The sequence below is a fragment of the Uloborus diversus genome, chromosome 5 (genome assembly GCF_026930045.1).
Source record: "Uloborus diversus isolate 005 chromosome 5, Udiv.v.3.1, whole genome shotgun sequence".
NCBI lineage: Eukaryota > Metazoa > Arthropoda > Arachnida > Araneae > Uloboridae > Uloborus > Uloborus diversus.
This window is the reverse complement of record NC_072735.1, coordinates 73,728,043-73,750,195: the sequence shown is the minus strand read 5'-3', so window position 1 is coordinate 73,750,195 and position 22,153 is coordinate 73,728,043.

Below are 22,153 nucleotides of genomic sequence, written 5' to 3'. Positions count from 1 at the left end.
ACATGATGAAAGTTGATGCGTTACCGCGATTAAAAAAATATATGATATTAATAATAGAAATGATACGATCTCTTAGTTTAAAACCACCTTTTTAAGGGTGAATGTCATGAAAAACATTCTCCATCCCCACAAGACTAAAAATAACACTCCAGATTTGTATTCTATATGCTTGAGAAGAACCAAATTCTTCAGTGACAAATGGATTCCACTGATGACGCATGCTCATAAAAGACTTAGCGGCCATTGAAGACGATCCTACGGTCAGTAGAGCTTGGCATCTTTTTAACTATGCATTAGCCGGATAATCGAACTGTATTCAATTTGCACTGCTAGCTATTGCCTGTTTTTTGTTTCGTTCTTTCTTTGCTGCAATATTTCACCTGACAAAGGAACGGTACGGGCTTGCTTTTCCAAACATGGTTCTTATATATATCGAGGCCGCTGAATCTGGTTGAGAGGGTCCAGCTTTTTGGAACTTTTCTGTTTTTGAGATAGACGCGATTGAAATGTAGTATATACTATATAAATGTAGTATAGTACTAATTTGTATATGTGATAGAGTATTCATTCAATCACCATCAAATGTTTGCTATATCTGCCTTTAGGAACTGGTTTTCGCTTTTTTTTTACCACTCAAACGTAGAGCAACGCTTGGAGATCAAAAAGTAATTTGACATTTTTTGGTTCCCTTCTTAAACCTGACGATTCAACTGCGACGACTACTTCATTCATGGACACCGTATTTAATATAGAACTGAAAACTAATTCGCTAAGAGAATGACCAATGAATATCAGTAAATCTCATCTACGTTGCATAGCTAACTAATCGGCGCCGTTTCGAAATGTAACATTCTATATGCTATATTTCAAAAAATATATTTTCTCGGAAACAGGAAAGTGGCGAAAAATTTGACCGCCACCAACAGATGCATCTCATTAGATGTACTGTATAAGAATTACGTTTCAAATATTTTAGTAGAAGAACATTGTTATTCGGAAACTTGTTTCCTTACTAACTCGGTATCTTGGCGAAAATAGCAAAATACGTTCACGTTGAAACGTATGATTGTTCATTTTGCTTTAATTTTACATTTTAGCATTATTTAATGATTTTTTAGTTCACGGTACTTTAGTTGACCGTTTAATGTTGCTTCATTTAGTTGACGACTAATTTTACTTTCTACTGGCACTTTTAATGCTATTTAATACCTTTAGTTTTTTGTATAGTGAATTTTTTTGCATCTTACCTTCTTTTAATGGCTTCATTTATTTAATTGGTGAATTATGTTAAACTTAACGAAACTATTTAACTTTTCCGCAGACTTGTTTTGCTTAAAAGGTGAAAAGTAACTTGAAACGACTCAACAATGTGTGATATCGCTAAGCAACTTCATGTAACTTTTATGAAGCGATAAAAACTGAGGTTATTATGTCACAAGCTTGGAAATTCTTAGTTTCCAATAGCGATTAGCACTGCACTTGTAGTTGACACAGCAAGAGAAATACTGGCACAAAAATCAATTCGTGGACATTGTATTTAATATAGAATTAAAAACTAATTCACTGAGAGAATGACCAATGACTACCAGTAAGTCTCATCTACGTTGCATTAACTAACTAATCCGCGCCGTTTCAATATGTAGCAATACTTATGCTATATTTCAATTGCATACACCTCGAAAACAGGAAAATGGCGAAAAACTTGACCGCCACCAACAGATGCATCACCCTAGATGTACTATATAAGAATTATGCAAAAGATCAACGAAGAGTAAACTTGGCACTGCAAATTTAAACACCATATTGAAATTTTTGAATAATTTTAAAATCTCTCTTTTGACTTGTTTTTTTTTTCTTTACAAGTGTCAATTGCTGGTGGCTTTACTAATTTCGATTATTTTAACTTTAGACCTGTGATGCCAAACCATATTTCCCCAGAGGGCCGCATTTCATATTCATATAAATCTCTCTTGTCAGAACAGTTGCGTAATTAAATATATTATGTTTTAGATAGCATGGGAAAACACGGGGAAAAAAGAAATTTGCAATTAAAGAATTGTTATCATTTCTGCATGATTGTTATATTAATACGAAGTTTCAATCTACCTCTCAGAAACCAACTGCTGATTACTTGACTTCATATTTGCAACTCTTCTTCTCAGTACCAAACAAAGTTGATCGATTGTTTAAGAAGTTTCCAAAGCGCAGATTTTGATTCCTAACACATTGAATATGACTACGGGCCTTATAGATTTACTTCATGGGCCACATACGGCTCGCTGGCTGCAGGTTAGGCGCCACTTCTTTGCACAAAGAAAACTGTAGTAGAAAGTTATCTTACCTGTACCTGTTAATCCGGTGGTTCATTGAGAACATGCATATGTTTTCTTGGCCAGCACAGTTAGGATGGTGAAAAGATTGCGTTGTACAGCAATTGTTTATTTGTAGACATTGGAAATTTATGCACTATATCCACTGAAAAGTTCTGACTCGTATGCATTTGAAAGGTCTTTTTCTTAGCAACATTTTGCAGCGTCTTCTGAAGCAGACCTGAAAGTAAGAAAATTGTGCTGTAAGAAGGGTGTTCAACATGTTTCAAATTGTGTTCAAAGATAGAAGTTATAAGTTATACTCGTATGTGAAGAGCACTTTTTCATTGATAAAGTAGTTGCCGCTTGATGGGTAACAAGGTTTTCCAAATTACAAAATTTAAGAAGAGTATAGATATTACTCATCAGGTTCAACAATATTATGGTACACAAAGTTTTCTAAAACCGGGGGAAAAGGGAGAAAAAGGAATAAAAAGAAAACACACTTGTACAAATCATAAAATAAGTAAGGTAAACTCATCTGTGGTGGCCAGTGCTTCAGTAGTAGCCACTTTAACGTTACTTATACTTTGAAGATAGAAATAAACAAGAATAATGTGGTTAATATATTGGTACTTTATGTAACTATCATATTGAGTTAATTTTATTCATCAATTATTTGAATTTAAAGTAATTAATTTAAATTCTTGGAATGGGAGAATGTCAGATGATCACTACTGAAATTTTCAGATTTTGGAGTGGCCACTACTGGATCAAATTTGAGGTTTGGGAAAAAATGGATAAAAAATTGAAGAAATTTTGGCATTTTTAGAAAATGGGACGATTAAGCAAGAGTTGGGCTATTATCCGCTCAATGAGTTTCAAGAGAGGTAATTTATATTGTAGACCCACAGTTTAAAAATATATTTCACTGTATCCACTACTGGTGCGTTTCAAACCTTGAAGTGGCCACTACTGTAGCACTGGCCACTACTGTTGTATTTATCTTACTATTTGGAGGCATTGATTTTACTGTTCAGACGCCCATACAAGATGTAGACACAATTGAAGATTTTTTGACTCTGAAAAGTGATAAAGTTCAGAATGATTCCGCGTTTGATTCCTTTTAATGAAATGCCTCAATCAGAAAGTTAAATTTGGTCACTTTTAGTCAAACAAATGAGTATATTGTTTTACAAACTTTTTCAGTAATTGACTGTCTTTTCAAAATACTAAATTTGAAAACTAAAATATTTATCTCTTCGATTCATTTTTAGTCAAATTTTATTATTGCATTCAGAGTGCAAGAGGGCACATTAATAGGAGTAGAACATCTAATACAATAATTTAAGTGTTTTTATCCAATTTAGTACAGAGATGTAAACAATGTGTTCCTTCCTTTGCTTATCTAAATCATTTCATGTTTATCTTCAAGCTTTAATCTGCATCTATGACGTAATTACCTTCCACTTTTTTACCTACATTTTTTCCATATTTCATAAAAATAAGAGTTCCATGGTTTGTAAAAAAAAATGCGCGTGTCAGCTGTTGAAAAAGAATTAGATAAACGAGTTTTACATATAGGTAAAGTAAAACTAATGTTTGTTTATAAAGCCTAAGTAAAAATATTAGTAGAGTCAACTTAAGCATAATTTAATTCAAGATTTTGTTGAGCTTTGGATAAGTAATTGATTAGTTTAAAAAAGTGACTAAACTATGACAGCAGATGTTGTCAGTTTAAAATGTTTAAGAATCAATAAAATAATAAAGAAAACGAGCTGATGTGTGCATCACATGACTTCCTTTTACGCCAATTTAATGATAATACAGTGGTGGACAAAATTATAGACTCAAATGTTTTCTATTTTGTTTCAATTACAACATGACCCAGTTTAAATTATTTTCATTGAAGAAAAGATGAATAGTTGAAGAAATAGTTCTAAAATTAGTACATCTTATCACTTAAATTAAAAAATTCATAAAATTAGAAAATTTGCAAATTTAATATTTTATCATTACGTGAAACCTGGACAAAAGTATAAACTCAAAGGTAAAAAATCCAGGATTTCGAGAAAGTTTCGTTCGAAAATGTTAATTTAACGCCATAGAATGAATAAATGTTGCCATCAGTGATTACTAAAAGTTTTGTTTTTGGAAATTTATGAGAAACATATAAATGCACCGCTGGACAAAATTATAAACTCATTTTTTTTCTTTTTTTTTCAATCATAATTTAAATCAGTAAAAAAAAATTTGTTCGAGTAAAGATAAATAACTCTCTCAGCGTGGTAAAGCAGGATCGGCATTTCTTAATGGAAGATAGAACGCTGAAGATTACCAATTAATACTGGAAGATCATCTCTTACCTTTTGCTCATCTGATTCCTGGAGGTAACTGGTTATTTCAGCCAGATAACGCGAGTGTACACACAGCGAAAAGTACAAAAGAATGGTTCAAGCGCTGGGGTATCAAAGTTATCAAATGGTCAGCTCGTAGTCCGGATCGTAATCCGACTGAAAATTTTTGGGGGACCACGGTTCGCAAAGTTTATCATGATCGGCACCAATACCAAACCACAGAGGAATTAAAAAGGGCAACACTTTCAGCATGGAACCATATGCCACTGCAGCTGTTGGAAACTCTTGTGAAATCTACATGCCCAGCCGCATATTCGAGGTAATTCAGAAAACTGGGGGCCCAACTCGTTTTTAAAAGTTTGCAGTTACACTAATGGCTAGATTTAATGCAGTATTAATTTTTAAAACACTTCAAATATTGATTTTTTTTCAATTTATCCATGTTAATAGCAAAATTACATTTTCCTAAATCTATGCGTTTGTTTTACTGAAGTAATTGCAAATGTAACTTAATTAAACTCAAAAAAAAAAAAAAAAAAAAATTAAAATTTTGTCAGCTTATAATTGTGTTTATGCAGTGTTGTAAGTTTGTAATTTTGCAATTCAGCATTGGTTCATTTTTGGTTATGAAATGATTACGTACTTGAATAAAATTCTACCAAATTTCAGAGTTTCTTACTTTTGAGTTGATACTTTTGTCCCGGCTTCATGTATTATAAAGATATTAAAGCTGAGATTTTTTTGAATTAAATTATTTATTTTATTAAGTTTATGAGTTATACTGAATTTAGGAGTATTTAGTCAGTTATTTATCTTTATTGGAACAAAAAATTTTTTAACTGAGTTGAATTATGATCGAAAAAATGAAAAAAACGAGCTGATGTGTGCCTCACATGACTTCCTTTTACTCCAATTTAATGTCATTTTCCCATTATTGGCAATTTTAATGTAATTCAATAGTTTACTGTCTAATATCACCAACAATAGCCAAATTAAAACCAGATTAAAAAAAAAATCGTCGCCAAGTTGGCGAAAAAACTTGGCGACCAAAAGCTTGGCGATACGTCACCAAGTGTTTACCAAATTATAACACCACTTAAGTTTGCATTGATATTAACAATGATTTCCCCCCAAAAAGGTGCAAAAGACCCCCTTAGGAACATCCGAAAGCAACCAAAAGGGGAGGTGCACAACTAGACCCCACTACGAGTCTATGCACCAAATTTCAACTTTCTAGGACATACCATTTTTGAGTTATGCGAGATACATACGCACATACGCACATACGCACATACATACAGACGTCACGAGAAAAGTCGTTGTAATTACCTCGGTGATGGTCAAAATGGATATTTCGCGTGTCTATACATTCTTAGGCACTTTTCCGCATGTGGTCGAATCGAAAAAAAAACTCAACATTCATTTGGGGGTGAGCAAAATGGAAATTAAGGGCGATTTTTGAGTGAAATTTTTTTCGCGAATACAATACTTCCTTTTTTGTAAAAGGAAGTAAAAATGAGTTTATAATTTTGTCCAGCGGTGCATTTATATGTTTCTCATTAATTTCCAAAAACAAAACTTTTAGCAATCACTGATGGCAACATTTATTCATTCTATGGCGTTAAATTAGCATTTTGGAACGAAACTTTCTCGTAATCCTGGATTTTTTTACCTCTGAGTTTATACTTTTGTCCAGGTTTCACGTAATGATAAAATATTAAATTTGCAAATTTTCTAATTTTATGAATTTTTTAATTTAATTGATAAGATGTACTAATTTTAGAACTTATTTCTTCAACTATTCATCATTACTTCAATGAAAATAATTTAAACTGAGTCATGTTGTAATTGAAACAAAAGAAAAAAAAATTGAGTCTATAATTTTGTCCACCACTGTAGTAGTGCCTTGGAGTAAGCAAAAAAATACTTTAAATATTTTGCCCCAAGTTTGTTGCAAACTGAAGCAAAAAAACGTTTTATACAGATTTTCTCAATATTGGATATTTTAATGTTAAAAAAAAACCGCCAACTTTTTAAACTTTTTTGTTGTGAAGTTGACGAAAAACTTGGCGACCAAAAGCTTGGCGATATGTCGCCAAATTATTACACCACTTGAGTTTGCATTGATATTAACAATGATTTACCCCCCAAAAAGGCGTAAAAGACCCCCTTAGGAGCTTCCGAATGCAACCAAAAGGGGAGGTGCACAACTAGACCCCACTAGGAGTCTATGTACCAAATTTCAAATTTCTAGGACATACCGTTCTTGAGTTATGCGACATACATACAGACGTCACGAGAAAACTCGTTGTAATTAACTCGTGAAACGTCAAAATGGATTTTTCGGGTGTCTATACGTTCTTAGGCATATATCTACGTGTGGTCGACTTGAAAAAAAAAAAAAAAAACTCAACATTCATTCGGGGGCGAGCAAAATGGAAATTAAGGCCTACTTTTGGGGCAAAATTTTTTTGTGAATACAATACTTCCTTTACTTCGTAAAAAGAAGTAATAATTACTTTCAAGGCTAGATATTTTTAAAACCTCGTTGATATTTAAAATGTTGTCGAAATATATTAGTTACGTTACTTATTTTTGATTTTTACTTCAGTTTCATAAAATTAGAAATGCGTTTCAAATGTTGCAAAATACCCGTTTTTGATGCAGTAGTAGTTTGCTTTTTTTTGAGAAATGTCGATATAAAGTTTAATTTTAAAGAAATAAATAAAAACATGGATCTTTAACATTAGAAAATATTGAAGAGTAAAATAACAAAATGTGGTAAAACTTATTGAAATAATAAAAAAAGGAGATATATTTTATCTCCTGTTAAATCAATTATAAAATAGAAGAACTTTCATGAAATACACCGCCAGCTCAGTCATTCCAACCGAAAACTGCAGTTTAGTGCTTATTAGCAATCATCAGCCTGGTTTAGGAAGTGACTGAGCTGGAGGTGGAAAACCACCACCTGGATAAAAAGTCATCCGAGAAACCCTTTTCTCAGATGACTTTTCATCCAGAAGCTCATACTTTGCATTGAAAAAGGTGTTCCTTGTAACACCAAAACACGTGTCTGCTGTAATTGGCATTTTTTGTGCTTCAAAACGTTGGATAAGTGATTATTTTAATTTTCAGCACAAAGGTATTTATTTGTTATTTATGTCAACATGGTTTTCCTAACATCAGATTCCGATTCTTAGGCTATAATTTACTTCAAATGGACCTTTCCAACATTTAAAAACAATTCTTGAAAATGAAATATATTTTATATGAAAGAAAAGCAACTTGACTGAAATGAAAAAAATGTCAAATTCATTCTTTCACCCTATTGTTTTCAGTAAATTCTAACTACAGTCAAACCCGCTTTTTGGAATATCGGTTAAAAGAATATCTCGCTTAATGTAATACATTTTCAATGTACCAAACGGTTGATGTCAATTATTTTAACCCCGTTTAAGGGAATATCCCGCTTATTAAAATACTTTTTGGTGGAAAAATGGCTATTCCATTAAGCGAGCTCTACTGTATTATGAATTTTTTGAGGAGCGTTTTCAATTTAGGAGTATTTTATAACGCACAAAAGTATCAGAAACAAATGACAGAAGTGATTAGCAAAAATAATAGTTTAAAAAACGAAAAAAAAACACGCTTTAGTAGGAAAATGAACTAAAAAGTTGAAAATAATCTTTGGAAGACAAGTATATAAAGTAATTGACCAAACACTTAATTTTACTGTAATAAAAAAAAGCGTGGGGGCTATCTAATTACATTTTTGCATGGATAACAAGCGCGTGTTTTTTTAGTTTTTTAAACTATTATTATATTGGAATGTATCTTAGTATTCTATTGCATTATTTGCATCAGACATTTTGAATGCTTTCTGGTAAATTCAAGTGCAAACATTGTTAGACTCCGCAGCTCTGATTTGTACGTTGTCCAAAGGAAAGTTGGACCCACAAACATACAAGTTAAGCTAATAAAAACGTGTTAATTAGAATAAACTAAAAACTTATCGTTAATAAAGTAATTTGATTATAAAATATTACATTGTCATCGTTTCTGTGGTTGCATTCCAAATTTTAAAAGAATCCGATCACAAAAAGTGGGCGAAAATTGAGTTGCAAGATTATAAATTTAATTTCGGTGTAGACGGGATTAGAACGCACGCCTAATGATTCCCGGAGGTGGACGTCAGCGAAGACCCGAGCCGTAGCCCGCTTGGCCACAAATGCTCATAAAGTGTTTGAATGTACTAACAGTAATAAGCCACTAGCTCTTAGTCCAAAGAAGAGTTACTCACAAAAATACAAGTGAAGCTAATAAAAGCGTTTTAAAAAAGAAAAAAAAAAAGAAAAGATGAAGAAAGCATCTTCAAAACAAAACTTCGAACCGGAATAGAAAAAAAAAATGTATAATCAAATAAAATAAATGCAATTTTAAACCTTGAGTGATTGAGCGGATTTGGTATTGGACTCGGAATTGGAGGACTGGTTTCGCTTCGGTTTGGAGTCCGACACCACCAAATATCCAACTTCAGATATTTCTTAAATCCGTGGGTTCGAAAATTCTGTAGTCGGTTGCTAGCTGTTACTATGAGTACAGAGTTAATGGAGACCTTCCCTCCCCTTAAGAACTATGCCTCCATTGTATGTGAGGCGCGACTACCGAATCTAGAGTCAGACTCCTCCCCATTTTGGGGTCTCGCTCTTTTTGTAGATGCACCTAGTCTTCAATCCATGCTCTCTACGCGAATGGTATTTGAGTCTCTCAAGTTGCATCAATAACAAAAGAGCATTTTTATATAATTCTTTACAAAGGAAATTAATTTTAACTCGGTAATATTAAAAATAAGATTCCTTTTATCTGAATTGTAACGTTTTCTTAATTTTTTTTTTTATTACGGAAGCATAGTTTATTTCTCATTTATTCAAATTATTACCTTAAAATTATTTATTTTTTTTATATTTTGGACTTTCTGTTTTTTGTGATGCAGTTACAATACATAAAGCCCTCTTCATAACTATTTTTCTTTTTTTACTTTTACGGGAAGAGGGAGGGGATGCCTTCCTTAAGGTGTTACAGTACCTCTAAAATGATCAAATGATCAAAAAAGGTTTATTCCTTATTTCAAAGTTAAAAATTATTCCTAACCCAGGAAAAAAGCTTCATCGCTTTAGTTCAATATTGAAAAAGTTATGAGTGGTTTTAATCGCTATGTGTTCCTATGCAAAATAAAAACTTTAAATTGCTTTTTCTCAATGATCGATTTTTTTTGTGTGTGTGTTTTCATGTCATTAGAATCCCTAAGGATTTTTTCTATTAAATGTACAGATTTAAAGCAATTCCTTTTTGCAGTCAGGATAATATATTTCAAAACTGTGCATCGGATAAGCATTTTTTAATCACTCAAATTTTTAGAGTATGTTATACCTTCAAAAACAAATAAAAAAAAAACGATTTTTTACCTAATTAATCACAGAAAATTTTCTAATAAACACAAAAGCAAATGAATGCACAGATTTTAAGAGATAATTATTGTGATTGTTTAACAAAAAACGTTTTTTAAATAAGTAAAAAAACAAAAAAAAATAAAAAAGCCTTAAAAATTTTTAAAAAATAAAATTTTCCGAGGTTTTTTAAATTTTTTTAAAAAAATGGCAATATTTTAAAGTTTTGAAAATAAATTATTGATAACGAAATAAGTATGCATGTTATGGTTTCAAAAACAAAACAAAATTAACTCAAATTAAAAAAAAAATTGCTTTGAAGGTACTGTGACGCTTAAAGGAACTAAAAGGAAAAAACTTTATAATGAAAAGAAGTTTGAAACAGAAGGTGCAAAGTTTCACAATGCATTGACATATTGAAACGCTCGTGACTACTTTTAACTTTTCCATTTATCATCTTCGTTTGTCAGATGAAAACAATTTAGCGTACAAAGTCATTGAAATTGTAAGCGTAGCATGAATTTCTATGTTCTTGCAATCGGCATTCGAGTGGACATGCTTCATACGAATGAAAACGCAAATATTTAATGTGCAATAAGTTATTTTGGGGAGCTGCTGTTTAATATTAAGTGACATATGATCAAACCGTTTTGAAATAATAAACGATGAGTAATTTCAACTCAGATGTTCAGAAATGTGGAAACGAGCAAAATATGCGTATAACATTGGGATCATTGGCCCAATACCTTAAAAAATACGTAAGTCAAAAAGTTAATTTTCCATATCTAAATTAAAATTAAATAATAATTCACTTTGGAACGTTGATTTTTAGATAAAAAAATCAGACAATAGTTTATAAATTAAAACTACAACATTGATTTTATGTTTATAATGACGCTGTCCTAAAATATTTTAGTTTTTTTCATCATTGTAATTATTACTGTACTGTTATCCTGCATTGTAATATCCTGTATTGCCGTACCCTGTATTGCCTCTATTGTTAGTATTGGAATCCTTTAGATTCCAACACTAATAACAGAGAAATGTTTGAATTGGACTGTTTTTCGTGCAATATTTTTAGTAGAAACCAAATAAGCAAGCTTGTACAACAAAGTTAAAGACAGTAGATGACAAAAAAAAAAAAAAAAAAATTAATTTTGACCTCTTGAATTCAAATTATGTTTTTCGCAATCACGAGTGTGTGTGTGTGTGTATGTGGGCATGTGTGTTTATGTGTGTGTGGGGGGGGTGTATGTGTGTAGGTGTATGTATGTGTGTCTGTGTGTAGGTGTGTGTATGGTATGCGTGTGTAGTATATGGACGCAACCTGGAGACGGTTTTCGTTATAGGAGCAGTATCGTGACGATCCGGTCGACGGTGATGCTGCAGAGGGTGGCGATGACGGGGGGGGGGATAAAGTGATAGCACATCAAAACAGTCAAATGAAAGCAATAAGCAATCGTGATTCCTCAAAAAAAAAAAAAAAGAAAAAAAGAAAAATTTGCAGATACAGTGCTTTACCTCCCCACGGCATCATTATTAATGTTACTAACACTAAACTATTTATTGACGTGCAAGAATAAGAACTACAAGCATAATATGTTTAGAGAATTTTAAATTAAGTAGAAGAACTCTGCCGTTTATCACATTAACAGAGTCATGTAAAATACTATGTCCTAGCAAAGAAGTAGATTCGATATCTCAAAGTGGAAGTAGTTGATCCCGCATTTTTTACTGAGCAAAAACTGGAAGAAGCATTGATAAAACTTTTGAAATCCTTTTCAAACACTGAAAAACTTTCAGAATCATTCAAAATATAAGATTCTCTATTTCTTCTTCTTTTCTCTCTCTCTCTCTCTCTCTTTGCATTTCTTTTCGTGATTCAAACACCGAAATGTATGAAAGACATTTTTACTCATAAATAACCAGTCGATCACATGCAAGCAAATTGCTGCCTTGCAGTCGTGATGAGCATAATGGAGAACTTTTGATAATCGAGATCTTGGGAATCGGGTACTTCTGATAACGAGTGACTGACAAAATCGAGATCTTTTGAAATCGCGCACTCAACCTGTGATAATCGAGAACTCGAGATGCGACAATCGAGAACTCGAAATGCCACAATCGAGAACTCGAGATGCGACAATCGAGAACTCGAGATGCGACAATCGAGAACTCGAGATGCGACAATCGAGAACTCGAGATGCGACAATCAAGAACTCGAGATGTGACAATCGAGAACTCGAAATATGATAATCGAAAACACGAGATACTATAATCGAGAACTCGAGATGTGATAATAGCGAGCATGAAATCCGATAATCGAGTACTCGCTATAATCGAGTTCTTCAATGATCTTGAAAAATCGAATTACTTGATTATGAAAACTCGATTATGTCTATCACTACTTTGCAGACTTGTCCTGTCTATGTTCTTTCCACTATATGTTACAAAATGGAAGGCTGCTCTCAAACATTGAGGGTTCTGGTAACTTTATCTAAACTCTCGCGCATTATTTATAACAAATACACATAAATGCTTCAAGTTATTTAATTTCATTTTTTTGCTAAGATTCTTAATTTTGCAAATGATGTATTTTTTCTCTCAAAATAAAAATACAAAATCCAAATTTTTTTTCATTGCATTGGGTTTGTTTTCAATATTTGCGGCATTTATTATCAAATCGAACTCAATCAATGAACTTTTTTCATAATGTGATACTTTTTTACTTATACTGTCAAGCTACAAAGCGATTTGGAACGAGTCCCTCTTAATCTAATTGAAAACTTTTGCCAAAACCCGCTCAACTCAAGCTTCCACTGAACGCCTACTGCAAAAACACACAAGTAACATCAACAACATTATTGTAATAGATTGTTTAATCAAATTACATTTTTGCTTTCACAGGATAATACATTGGTATAAAAATTAAGATACCACATGAATTTAAGTGGAGTTTGAAAGGAAAATGAAACGAGTTTAGGGGGGAATCCAACCCCCTGGCATTCAATTGAATTTCTTAAATTTAAATTACGTTTTTCGCAATCACGAATTGCAATAAGACCCTACTCGTCACGTTTACTGTTTCTACAAATAGCTCCTATTGCAATCATTTACTGCGAAAAACATAATTTGAATTTAAGATGTCAAATTTCAAATGAGTGCCTTATGCTGGATGCTAGATATTGTGTAATGAATGCCGTGTTTATGCCTAAAGAGGATTCTGTAAAGTCGAGAGGGTCGTGTAAAATAATATCGATTCCAGAGAACGTGCACGCCACTACCCAGGAGGAGAGACATGCTCACGAAGGCCCGTGAACCAGAGGGACAAGGACGAAGCGTACAAGAATAAAATCAAAGGAACATCAACCTCGGCCAGGTAAAAACAATAAGCAATTGTGATTGCTCAAAAAAGCGATTAATTATTTCAAATCAAAATTAATATCACCTGTAGATAATTAAACAATATTGGTAATTTAATGAAAAAACCGGAAATTAAATCTTGCACCGAAAGTTAGTCAAAAGAAAATTAATTCCTTCGTAGGAATCACATGGGTTGAGCATGAAATGCTTTTTGTCTCTCTCGTAAATTTTTTATAGACTGATTGATTTGAATTTGATACTAAAAGCCCCAACAATAAGTTTTGAGTATACAAGTGCCCCAGTTAACATTTAGATTTGGTAACCTTAGGCTTCAGAATACTTTCTCCATGACCTAAATACTATCGTTATCGTATGTTTATTATATGCCATTTAGAATGAAGTTTACTTTTATTCGCAAAGGTTCAAGGCGAAAACAAAAATGCCATCTTCGTAAATAGCAACGTGGTAATGATTCGTTGTTTCCGTGACCAAGTGTAAAAAAAGAAGCACTCAGAAATCCCATTCGATACTTAAAACGAAATGAGCCAATAAAGCTTCTATTTTATCTTTCTTTTATTGCGTCATAACTTTATTGACCGTCAGTTTATTGACAAATCTCTATTTAGCGGTCACACTCAACGCGTCCTTACCTGAGCATTGAATCAAATTGCTGTAGGCGTCATTACGTGTAAAAGCTTACGCGGAGCAATATGATTGGTGGAAATATCAGCTGTTGACATTTGTTCCCAAATAAACAGTTGTGATTCTTTTAATGTTATTTATTGTTCAGACAACGGAGAAATATTTCGTAATGAATATATTTTTTTCATAAATTTTGACTTAATATAGGGGAATGTGGGACAAAGTGAAAAGGTGAAATATTTACTCTGCATTTAGCGCCACATATCTGGTAGTATTTTAACTATGTTGTTACTAGTCCATTAGTTGTTACTTATTCCAGTCACGAAAAAAATTACCTTTGAAAGTCAAAGAAAATGATAGTACATGCAATTTTCAAAAATTAATCATCATATAATTTTGTTGTGAGTCAAAAATTATTTTTGTTACTATTAAATGATAAAGTTTTTGTTATAGCCATTTAAAATATTTATTGAGACCTACCAATGTTTTGGGCCGCAATTATTTGTTTATGTTAAACTTGTTTGTGTTTTAAATGCTTTGCACAGTTAGTCAAGTGCATTCGGGGCAAAGGTAAAAAGTTCATTTCATTCACTTATTCAATCCTTCAGCAAATCACTTGCGTATTCATTTATTTATTATTTCATTTGCGTTCCATTACTTAATGATTCCCTAATTCATTCATTTATTCACTTACTTTCTTATTCATTCACTATTTTCTTCACTAATTTATTTTTTCTCATCTATTAGCTTATTTATTTATTTATTTTTACTTCCTTTTACAAAAAAGGAAGTAGTGTATTCGCAAAAAAAAATTCACCCAAAATCGGCCTTAATTTCCATTTTGCTCACTACCAAATGAATGTTGAGTTTTTTTTTCAACCCGACCACACATGGATGTGTGCCTAGGAACGTAAAGACACCCGAAATATCCATTTTCACGATCCCGAGTTAATTACAACGAGTTTTCTCGTGACGTCTGTATGTACGTATGTATGTGCGTATGTGTGTACGTCGCATAACTCAAGAACGGAATGTCCTAGAAAGTTGAAATTTGGTTCGTAGACTCCTAGTGGGGTCTGATTGTGCACCTTCCTTTTTGGTTGCATTCGGATGCTCCAAAGGGGGTCTTTTGCTCCTTTTAGGGGGGAAATCTTTGTTAATTTCGATGTAATTCATCTCAAGTGGTGTTATAATTTCTCGGACACTTGGCAATATATCGCCAGTCTTTTGGTTGCCAAGTTTTGTCGCTAACTTGGCGACAAATTTGGCGATTTTTTTAAATTTTTTTTTAAAATCTGGTTTTAATTTGGTCACTTTTGGTGATATTTAGAGAGTAAACTGTTGAATCATATTAAAACTGCCAATAATGAGAAAATGACATTAAATTTGAGCAAAAGGAAGTCATGTGATGCACACATCAGCTCGTTTCGTTTATTGTTTCACACCTTTTCATTTGTTCATTCTTTCTTTCATTTACTCATTTATTTGATAAAAATATTTTTACTAATTGAATAGGAAATTCAAGTTCGAAAAATATTTTATTTTTCACTTTGCTCCATGGAAAAATAAGTCGAAAATTTCCAACTGTTTTTGAAGTTAAATTCGCTACCAAAACTAAAAAATAATTTTTCAATGCAAGTTCTATAATAAAATATATTGTTCTTTCTTCATGTAACAAAATTTTCAGAACAAATTTTCAATTTATATTGAAAAAAGTAAGTTATCATAACTATTTCTTTTTGCCCCACATTCCCCTACTAAATTTAAAAAAAAAAAGTGCTCCTAAACAACAGAGTAGTTGTTAAAATTCGACTAAATAAAATATTATCGTACAGTTTTTGCTTACTTTATTGTTAAAGGGTCAAAAAGAATACTTAAATTTATCATAGAATATTGTTAGAATTGAATTGGATGATTAAACAATTACTGAAACAAAAAACTTGAAACTAGAGTTTTTAAGGTGGGGAAATGTATAATTCTGTTTGGGATTCCCTTCTAATAACTTTGGAGAGAACAGTTCAAATCGAAAAAATCATTTTTTGTTGGCACTATTTTGATCAGGAAAGCTCGGTTTTATCCCAGTTTATGGAAAAAGTAAAGCAAAAAAAAAAAAAAAAAATGTGTGCAAGAAGGCTACCTCTGAAAATTATTGCTAAAAACTAAAAAGCCAAAATTAATAAAATTATTAAATAAATATCGAAAAAATTACAAATTGGAAAGTAGGGTTTTGAAATCGAAAAATATGTGTGTCTGTCGGTCTGAACCCCCCCCCCCCCCTTCCCCAGTTTCTCAATAACTTTTAAGTGAATAATCCTATTCAAACAACTCTTTTTTTGTCGAAAGATCTTGGCTTTTTGATTTGAACTATTTTTTGTTCATTGTGGACAGTTCAAAAACGCATTGACAGTAATGCCTAAGACCAAAATGGATCCGGAAGTGAGAGGTGGATTTGCTTGAAACAAACCCTTTTTGGAAAAACTCTTGGTGAAGAACATGTGTAGAATTTCTTTTTTTTTCTTTTATTTAGCTATTTTAAGGGTATTTTTCAATAAAGAAAATTTGACATTAACGCCAACACAAAAATTGTTTTTTGGCTTCAGAAAGATTGAACAAATTATGCAGATTCTAAATATTTTCTCAATTTTTAGTTTCAAAAAATAGAGAAAAAGTTATTAATAAAAATTGAACTCCCATATCGCAGACATAACACTGACGCAAGTCAGAGATAAATAGATCTAAAGCACAATGAAATGAATTCTAAGCGCAAAAGTTTATTTTATCGAGCTCATTATTTTTCATTATTATTATTTTTTTTTGAAAGCAATTAAAGGTTTCTTCCAATGGATAAAAATATATTAACTGCTTTGTTCAAAAGGTACTACTAGTTTATATGTTCTTTTATTTATTTTTTACCCATCTATTTCTTCAATTGAGCAAGGCATATTTTATTTATTTAATCAGGTTAAAATGTTAAAGGTTCAAGTTTAAAATAATTTGTGATTTTAGCTGATTTTGAGAATATTGAAAGTCGATATTGGTATACGGGAAAGTAGGCTTCTTTAGTTCTGGACGGAACTTCTTGTTAACTATGTAGAGATATAATGTAGGATGGTACGGGAGGCCAATAAATGTATATAGAGGGCAATAAACGTAGGATAAACCAGAGCACGTTTACATGGTTTTCTTTTCAATGAACTTTCTAAATTTTACGTTTTAACTTACGAAATTTTCTACATTGCGGTTTGATGAAGCAATTAATGGAGTCAAAATTGGTATATATTCAGTTGTTGCTCAGTATGTATTTTTAACCTTTAAAAAAAATTATTTTCGAGTCCAAGTCTGTTCCGTAAATTTGCCCCGGATGCGGGGTATGCTTACGCATTCTTATTTTGACACCTAACGTGGTTCTGTTAGTATTTTGAACATAAGGTCTTACCATAGTTAAAATAAAAAAAATTGATTACAGACTGAATCTCTACATAGTATAAAATGAAGTCCCCTAAAAGTGTCTGTGTGTTTGAACTCACAAAACTCGAGAACAACCCGGCCGATTGCGCTGAAATTTTAACAGTTTGTTCCTTTAAGTCCTGAGAAGGTTTGCAAACCAGTTCGAAAACAATTCGATGACTAGTTCTTTTTTTAATTCCAATTTTGGGTCCAATTTTCACATAAAATCCCGAATTCACCCCCCCTCGGGGGTGAAAAATTACTTGCACATATCGTGAAAAATTACTTGCATATATTACATATCGTTCGAAAGGGTAGAATTTTCCGCGTTCTACGCTATTTGCTTCAATGCTCTAACTTTATTACGGCGGGAGTTATTTGCGTTTTTAGCTCGAATACTTTTAGGCTTAGCTGAAATTTTGGCACTACTTTCTTGATTAAATAAATCAATAAAAAGTGTAGGAATTGTCCCACAGCTTTCTTTTTGACGCCATTGGAAAAAGCGACCTTTTTAACTCCAGATCTAACTCGCCCTATGGTCGAAAAAATAAGCTTTTGTCTCAAAAGGAAAAAAAGTTAAAAGCTTTTTTAAATCAAGTGTAAGAAATCTCAATTCCATTCAAATTGTGAACCATTTTCTTTCGCATTTTAATTCCTTAAACTTATTTTATTTTGTGTTTCCATGGCTACGCATTTTAAATCCATCTTTCTAGATTTAATTTCTTCTTAAAAATATTTTAATATCTGTCGTCATTGTTTGGAAGGGTAATCATGATGTTTCTTTAATTTATTTTTTACGCTTGATTGTTGAATATACGTCACTTGACATAATTTTTATTTTCAAGGTAGACCGGGCAAAGTCGAGCAACGCAGCTAGTAGTGTATAAAGTAAAAGCTGAACAGGCATGAACGCAGCACTACAATGTTGTAAGCTATCAGGTACGAATTTGTCACTCAATTAAAAATTAAATGGTGATTTTCAAAACTAAATAGCCTGAACATACTAAAAAGTTTTGAGACAGTTCGGAGCTAAAAAGAAAAGATCAAGGCACGTTTAAAAATAAGACACAGTTAGAACGTGCGTATAAAGGTGCTTAGACGTCAACGCGTAAACTTTCCCCGTCACCAAGTTTGGATTTATTTTTAACGTGTAGAAAGAATTAGTAAGATTTTAATTCATAAAAATACAATTTTCAAAAAGGATAAAATTCTTCTCTGATTTTTATATACAGTAAAACTTGTAAAGTTGGCCACCTGTCTAGGTTGACCACTTTTTTCAGGCACGGAATTAACCCTTATCATATAAATCAACCTCTGTAAGTTGACCACTGAAGTAGTGCACCGCAGGTGGTCAACTTACACAGGTTTTACTGTATTTGTTCTTTTTTATCTAAGCATTATTTATTCACAATAAGCTTCAAAACGTTCAACTCAAAATTTACTCAACTTGGTAGAAAACAGATTATTCTTTCTGCATGCTAGATCGAAGTTCGACTGCTGCTCAAAAACTTGTGAATATATTTGCTAGGGCGCAGTATCAATCTGTACGACTGTTGGCTCTCACGTTATAATTCGTTTTGAAAAAAGGGCACTGCGTAAACGAGCCCGAGTCTACCCTACGATCTTACGGCAATTAACTGTAATAAAGTAGTTAATTACTATGCATTTCACAACTGTATTTTTGTGCTAATTTTATTCAGAATACAAATAGAAAAAGTGCTTAAAAACAATATGAGCTCAAGAATACATTAATATATTACCAACAAGAAGTTCCGTTCAGAACTAAACGAGCCTACTTAACTGTGTACCAATATCGAATTTCTAGTATCTGATCAATATTAGCTGAAATCGCAAATTATTTTAAACATAATTTTTAAACATTTTTTAAGATGATTTCTAAGAGTAAAATATGCCTCGCACATCTAAAGAATATGATGCGTAATGAATAAATCAGCAAACAAATCAAGTAACGGCACCTTTTAAACAAAGCAGCTAATACATTTTCCCATTAGAAAAAAAAGGCCGCTTCCAAAAAAGAAAAAAGGACAAAGAATTAAAATTAATAATATCAACGAAAAAAAAAAAAAGTTCGTTTTTCCCCTGTTTATAAAAAAATAGTTTAAAAATAAATTATTGTTCTTTCAAAAATAAATAAAACCAATAAAATGTCATTTTATTGAAATAATTTTCATTGTCGAAAAAAAGAAGAAAAATTGTTTGCGCATAGGGGAGGGTGGCCCAAAGTGGGTAGATCACCCAATGCGAGTAAGCCTTCGTTTGCCTCCCCCCTCCCATGGTGGGGTCACTACGTACGCTATACGTACGCAGCAGCGATGCATACGTATGTCGTGTTTATATCATAGATCTTTAAAAGGGATAGATAGGCCTTTCCCTCCTACAGCGCAGCGTATTTCGCCCGGAGAAAGTGGGGTCATCATGATTCTTCCGAGAATCACGTGATAAAGGGACATCGTGTCTCCCTCTTCTCGGGCAGCAGTGATATAACAATGCGAAGCGTCGTTAAAAGTCTAGGATTGTCTGAAGATTTTCATTATACTTATGTGAGAAATCTCTATATGTGTGAATCCGAGATTTTCTAGCGAAAGAGGATTTGATGAATTTTATTAAAAAATAAAGACAGAGTGAGTAACAGAAATCTTTTTTTCTGCTAAAGGCCAAAAAAGTCCCCATGCAGAGTCGAAATTAAGAATATTTTAAGCAATTTACTATAGATACCGAGCATTATATTAAATCACTAAAAACAAGCGATGGAAAATTAGTTATAGTATGTCCGCGAAAAACTGGATTTTTAGGTTTCCTAATTTCTACGAAAAGTGTGCTGGGAACATATGAAAAGTATGTAGGTGCCCGAATTCCAGTTCTAAACTGCGTAATGACTTATAAGCTTACTCAGGATCACTTTGAAACTTTTTTCAATGCTATCAGGTTGTGAGGGGGGATTCAACAATAATCGTCGGATAATTTCGAAGTGCGGAACAAAGATTATTCATTCATACGGAAATTAAAGAGTCAAAATCTTCAAATTGCGCTGATTTTGACAACCTTCAAATGCTAAGATTAAATTTGAAGCGTAACAAAAATGCTTTGAAAGAAAGCCTTTTCTTCCGATTCCTTTGACGACGATTTGGAAAATTCAGAAATCATCTCAATTAACATGACGCAGTATATTCAGGGCCTGATTACTGAATAGGCCAACTAGTCCCTGGCCTAGGGCCCCGGATATTTAGGGGCCCCCGAATGGCTGAAGTTTCCTTCGTCTATGGCTAAAATTGTTTCAGCCAACGGCTGAAGCTATAAAGTTTGAATACAGGGGCCCCCAAAAAAATTTGGCCTGGGGCCCCTCGATATCTTAATCAGGCCCTGAGTATATTAATGATGTTTCTGACTACGCTGGATTTTTTGTTCGGCAAGTGCACTCTGTTGTGAACTGCGACGACTGCAACGCAGTCTTCACTACAACAAATCAAAAAATAGACCTAATAAAATTTAAGAATTTCGGGACACATTCAAGTATGATAACTTATTGCAAGATTGCAGCCATTGAAATATGTACATTTGTGAAGAACAACTGAGCGAGAATGGAAAAGTTTTGGGAGAAAAACACAAAAATATAATGTTACTCAGCACAAGAGTTATGCGAAAAATTTCGAATTCCGTTTTTCTAAGTTCAAATAAGCATATGTTGGAAACAGAAGCAGCAGATTTTCTCGTTAAAAAGTTTATAAAATTAATCGTTACTAAATATTTAAGCGTTAGAATGTATCGCGCAGTCAATTCGAACAATGAAAATAATTCACAAAGACCAATAAGAAGAAAAGTAACAAAATTTATATTGTTAAGGGACAATAATCACTAGTTTTCTTCACCCTCGAGTTTAAATTGTCAAAATTATCATAGTCTGTGGGACGGAAAAAAAAGAAGAAAAGAAAAATTGGGGAGGGGGCGGAAGTCAAATGACCATTCATGTAGTTTATAATTGCAAATAATTTATTTTCTGAGTAAAAAAAAAAAAAAAAAAAAAAACACTGAAGTTGCTTAAAAATTAGGAACAAACCAAAGTTATTGGTTTGGCTAATATAGTGTTGGTGCGAAACGCATGCGCATATTAGAATATTATTTAATTGAGTTGATATTCGATACTATTTACATTTGTATTTCTAATTGGTTTATGGTTTTAGATCGGGTTTTATGTTAAATTGTTGCACTGGCTTCAAAAGTTGTGGGAAAAAGCACGCATTGAAACTATTTATCTGTATTTGAAAAATTTGATTGAAATAAAAGAAAATTTATGAGGTCAATTTTTGTTTAAGATTTTTGAAGACGTCTTTTTCTACTCAGTATTTAAAGCACTTGAAAAAAAGTTTAAATAGCTTGTGCGCCTGCTTCAAAAGTTATGATGGGAAAATATCTAATGGACCATTCCATGAAAAAGCTATCATTTTGTCCCGCATTTCATTAAAAAGTAATAACTTAAAAAGGTAAAAAAGAACATTTTTTGCAAAAGTACAACAAATACATTTGCGATTTCTTAATGGAAAAAAAATGTTACCTTTTTTAATTATTA